At 37.3% G+C, this 5,885-nt stretch overlaps 1 pseudogene; it reads left to right on the top strand.

Annotated features, from left to right (window-relative positions):
* Positions 1–682: 682 nt before the first annotated feature.
* On the top strand, positions 683–5,149 carry LOC136482206 (cytochrome P450 87A3-like; annotated as a pseudogene).
* Positions 5,150–5,885: the final 736 nt, after the last annotated feature.

The raw sequence follows: 5,885 nt of genomic DNA on the forward strand, positions 1-5,885 counted from the left end.
ACTTCATGCGCACACATATGACGAATTTGGTTTTGTTTTTAAAACCGGGTGTGACATAGTCAAACTTTAAATCATTTGACTTCTCAAAAAGTGAGGATTTTTGCATCATTTTGAGGATAGACAGACTATTGATCATTCACATAATCACATACATGGAACATAAACTGATTTCATTACCATGGGACACCTATATGCACAGGGATTTTATTTTTCCTTGATTATTTAAATTAACTAATTGGTTTATGTATTCTAAAAGAAACCGGGTTGAGATTTTTTTGAGGTCCTACCTCCTAGCAGGTACAAGTATCATAGAAGACCCTAGTTACCAAAATTTTGTACACAAAAATAACAAATTGTGTACATAGTTGTCAACGAGATTGAATATGCCACACTGATGCCTAACACTAAAAGAACAATCTCATTGCCTTAAGTCAATGACTTAAAACCCAGTGAGCAGGGCCCGCCACAAGAAACCCCGCTAGCTTAAGTTTGGATATTACAATATATCGAAGATCCAGTCTGGATAGAGCTAATGTTTTCTAGAAGCAAAATTAATTGAGGGCCGAACAACTGGCGTGCACACACCATATCTTTCCTATATAAGATGGTAAAGGCCATGACTCCCATGTGCAGAGCTAAGGTTTTCTACTTTAGAGGAAATCAGTTCTATCAGCAGGAGAGAATGGAGATTTCACTAATAGTTCCATATGCAGCTCTATGTGCTGTTACGCTGATGATGGGATGGTTAGTACACTTGGTTCCATGGGCTTACCTATCATTGGTGAGACCATGGAGTTCTTCAAGATGAGTGCCTCCTTGGACATTCCAAATTTCTACAAACAAAGAATGCAGAGGTGAGTTTATAGATCCGTACTTTTAATGCTCTCTAATTTTGTTATCATTGGCACCAGGCCCTTCTGTATGCACTTTTATCAACTGAATAATAATTTTAAGTTATCAACCCAATAAGTGTCTGCTGTTTTGAAGTGAACCTTATATACAGAAGTTAAAAAAATAAAGATTAATTCATGGTCCTTCATAAAACAGAACATAGGCTTGTAAGAACATGGGATGGTGCAATATATATGAGCAGAGAGAATATGGCCAAAAGTTCCTTACCATTTGTTACGTATCAGAATACATAGGAATAAAGTACGGATAATTTCACATCAGACAATGCAATGAACTAGAGAGTGCTAAGCTCTTACATTGCTGCTGCCTTTTCAGCCCTTAGTTCATGGCAAAACAGCATAAAGAAGACACTTACATCAGAGACAAACACATCACTGATGTAAAATTATATAAACGTCACTGATGGTCATCATTTAGAGACAAATATATAAAGACACTTTGTGATGAGGGAAAATCAGAGATGGAGAAAATCGTGCCATTAAAGATATGGGGAAATCACATCACGGACACAAACACTCAGATGTAAATTTCTCACGTTGTTTGTGATGAGGGAAATGACCCGTCGTTGATGGCGGCCTCTAACATAGTGGATTCGTCTATTCGTACCTCACTCTCCCCATGACGGTCATTCTTTTCATGCTCTTTGAGGTCTTGTATTTTTCCAGGCCTCTTGATCATAGTGTATTATAGAAATGTTTCTCTGAGATATACACACTAATATACACATATTGACACTAAATATATTCAAATTATATTCACGTGTACTTTCATGCTTTGTTGAAGTAACGATTCCAATAATGTCTAGTGATTTTTAAAATCGATCAATAACCTTTTCTTATTATTATTGCTCTTAGGTACGGTCCCATTTTTAAGACAAATTTAGTGGGACAACCTATGGTTGTTTGTGCTGATCCAGAGGTGAACCGGTTCATATTTCAGCAAGAAGGGAAGTTGTTTCGGAGGTGGTACCCTGAGACAGCGAATATCGTAATTGGTGAGAAGACCATCGATGAGTTTAATGGCACCTCTCAGAAGTTCGTTCGGAACTGCATGTCTAGATTATTCGGTCTTGAATATCTGAAGCAAGACCTCATTCCAGAACTGGAAAAGGACATTAGAGACACTTTTGCTGAATGGGCAACTAAACCTAGCATTGATGTGCCTGATAGCACGCCTGATGCAAGTGCAATTATGGCTAATAATCTTTTACATTTTCCAATTAAGTTTGACAATTGATTAAATAAGATAAAGGGCACCAAAAGTAAGTACTACCTCTCTATCCTTAAATAAATCATTTCACAGAATGACGCTAATAAGTCAAACTATCATAAGTTTGACCAACTTTATTACAAAAACGAAAGATAACATCTGTGACACTATGTAAGTACATTATAAAAAATATATTTCATAATATTATAAATATAAAAAACATCTGCTGATATTATTTTATGACATTATAAGCATTGGTGCTCTTTTTTACGAATTTGGTTAAATTTAAAATAGTTTGACTTAAAATAACTTTAAAATTTTATTTAATTGAGGACAGAGGAGTAGTCCCTCCATTTTGCAATGTATCTCCGTGTCCATCATTGTGCACAGACTCATGCAAAAGGTTAACCTAAAATGACATGAACGTTCCAACCCTCATAACTGACAAATCTATGTTTAATGCTTTAATAAACGGATTGACAACGCTCCTCTGAAACCCAGACTTTGCATTTGAAGTTTCTTTCAGGAAAATAATCAATCGCCACACATGGACATACATTTTCATACTCGAAAGCTGTGACATAGATTGTGAAACCAAGCGAGAAATTAAATATATAATGATGCGGGGTATACGTAGTTAAAAAAAATCATACTATAATCCAACCTCAATTGTAGCACCAAATAATGTAAATGTAAAAATAATCCTCTATGAATGACTGTTGCATGATGTTATATCCTCTATAAGCCGATTAATTTGACATGACTTTTTTTGCAGGTAATCTTTGTGCTTGTGGCTAAGAAGATGCTTGGCCTCCATCCCTCAAAGTCAAGAGAATTGAGAAAGAACTACAGTTCTTTCCTAGAAGGATTGATATCTTTCCCCATATATTTCCCTGGGACAACGTTTTACCAGTGCATGCAGGTTTGTAATAATTTTTATGTTTCCCACACAGATTAAGTAATAATATTACAAAATATTTTCTTCATATTGAACATATATGCAATTCAGCTACTCAACTGTAACAATATAAGCATTTGAGCATGTTGACTTTCAGGGTTTTTAGTTATTAATAAGCCCCATGATTGTATTATATTTTGTGAGCAGGGAAAGAACAATATGCTAAACTTAATGTCAAATCTATTGAGAAAGAGGATAAGCACGACTGAGGAAAAGCATGGAGATGTTCTCAACATGATGGTTGAAGAAATACAGAGTGAAAAGCCAACAATAGATGAGAAATTTGCTACGGATGCACTGTCTGCTCTCTTGTTTACAAGCTTTGTGACATTGTCACCCAATCTCACACTAGCGTTCAAGTTCCTCAGTGATAACCCAACAGTTCTGGGTGCTCTCAAGGTATCGCTAAATTACTAGGTTATATATTCCGCATAACCACGTGTGCACAGTTTCACTCTAGAAATAAATATGGATAGGGATAGATACTCTTTGTTGAGAAGGAAGGTTAAACTCAGAGATGATTAACATTTTACATCCAGTACATATAGCCGATGTGGAATAATGCAAAATCATTTTGCTTCAGGAGGAGCGTGACACAATATTGAGGAACAGAAAGGACTCAAGTTCTGGTTTCACATGGGAGGAGTACAAGTCATTGACCTTCACTAATATGGTGATTTCGATCCTTATTTTTGCTTCCATTTCTTCATGGGCTGGGTTAGCCTGTTTGGATCTTCTTCTCTAACTTAAGAGAGCTTGTTCTTGTTTTGCATGAAGGTTATAAATGAGCTTACGAGAATGAGTAATGTCACACCAGGGATTTTCAGGAAAACTTTAACAGACGTGCAAGTGAATGGTATACTTATACAATTGTACGGAAAAAATTGTCGGAATTTTTCATTATTGTTTAGGTAGTGTTTTTAGGAGTGTATATGATACAAAGAAGTGACCGAATTATCACAAAATAAACCATTTATAGCGCCCTATTAATTCCACTTTCTTAGAAACTGACACTCATTAATGTAATAATTCCATGTCTTAACTAGAACCTACACTAATGTATCTGTCTGTTTGGAACCAACATTGATCTTCTTTATAATTATTGTCTGATCATAACAATGACCTGTAACTCTAGATAGAGCAAGGATTTTGCAGTGTTGGTTCTAGTTTAGAAACAAAACAATGACAATGGAACTGCCAGTGTTTGTGCAGACAAGAACTAACAAACAAACAAATGTGATTATCCTTGGTGACCAACAATGACAATGGAACTGCTGCTGGTTTTTTGTCACCAAGGACAAGGAGTATCCTTGAGTATCACTGCCATTGTCTGAATCCAAACCAACACTAACGTGTGGGTTATGGAACCGACATGACGAAGACTTCTGTGGTAGTGAAATTAGATACAAACTCTAGTTTAATGTTTAGGAACCTAGCTGCCATGTTAGGGCAATGAAGCATCCAAAGCTATGCAGTGTATATAATTATTTTTGCATGAGTATATAAGAACTTACACATGCATGAAAACCCAGGGTATACAATTCCAGCCGGGTGGATGGTTATGATGAGTCCCTTGGCAGTGCATCTAAACCCAGAATTCTTTGAAGATCCACTCGACTTTAATCCATGGAGGTGGCTGGTCAGTGACAAATTAAAACCCAATTATTGCTACCCATTTCTATCGCCATTATGAGAATACTGACGATCCCAGAAATGCAGGATGAGTCAAAGCGAAATGCACAGAAGAATTTTGTGCCATTTGGGTTAGGCATAAGGGCTTGTCCTGCGTCAGAGTTTAGCAAGCTTTTCATGGCACTTTTCCTCCATGTTTTGGTGACAAAGTACAGGTAGTTACTGGCACATGACAAAACTGCTATTTATACATTCGTAGGCTGGCAGCGCTTTGACATGCTTCTGAATTATTTTGAGTATTTGCAGATGGACGAAAATCAAAGGAGGGGAAGTATCCCGCAAGGCAGTCATCATGTTCCCACAGGGATATCAAATTCAACTACTCCCAAGGGCCTAACTGATGATATATATACTTGTGCTCGAGATACCTATATATGTGTGAAATAAAGCTGGAACATGATGTTAAAATGCATGGATGCATGCTCAAATAGTACGTACGGTGTGAGAAATGTATCATTGCATATTTGTAAGTGTCCTGTTTCGGTGTGTGAAGATATATATTAAATATACGATGTAATAAATGCATATATGAAATCTGAATGAAAACATTGCATAATGTATATCAAGCTCCATCAAAAATCTATTTTTTGTGTGAATCTTAGAAAATTAACAATTTTTATTAATAACTTTTCACCTATGTCTCATGAGGATCTGTACCTACCCATCCGCAGCACATACCCAGCCCATACCTAGTTAGTCGCTACAATCTCGGCAGTGCTAGCGCCCGAACGTCTGGATAGATGCGCGCGTCCAGACGCCCATCTGCACTTTGTTTTGCATGCCCAACATGGGGGCCCGCGCTGTCCGAACAGCCCGCGCGCCTCCTGACCCCACATGGAGACCGCTCACGCCCCCTCTATTTCCCCGCTTGGACGCTTGCTGCGGCGGGTGGGTCCCCGACATCAACACCTTGTTTGTTTTTGTAACATCCTGATGAAACATTTGTAACATACGTGTGAAGACAGATGAAACACTTGAAACATGCGTTTGAAACACTTGCAAAAACACTTGACAAGCCATTGAAAAACATATGCAACGTCCAGATAAAACACTTACAACGTATGTGTGAAACATATACAACATCCAGATAAACTCACTTGTAACATAGTTTGAA

Source organism: Miscanthus floridulus, chromosome 9 (genome assembly GCF_019320115.1).
Source record: "Miscanthus floridulus cultivar M001 chromosome 9, ASM1932011v1, whole genome shotgun sequence".
In the NCBI taxonomy this organism is placed as follows: Eukaryota; Viridiplantae; Streptophyta; class Magnoliopsida; order Poales; family Poaceae; genus Miscanthus; species Miscanthus floridulus.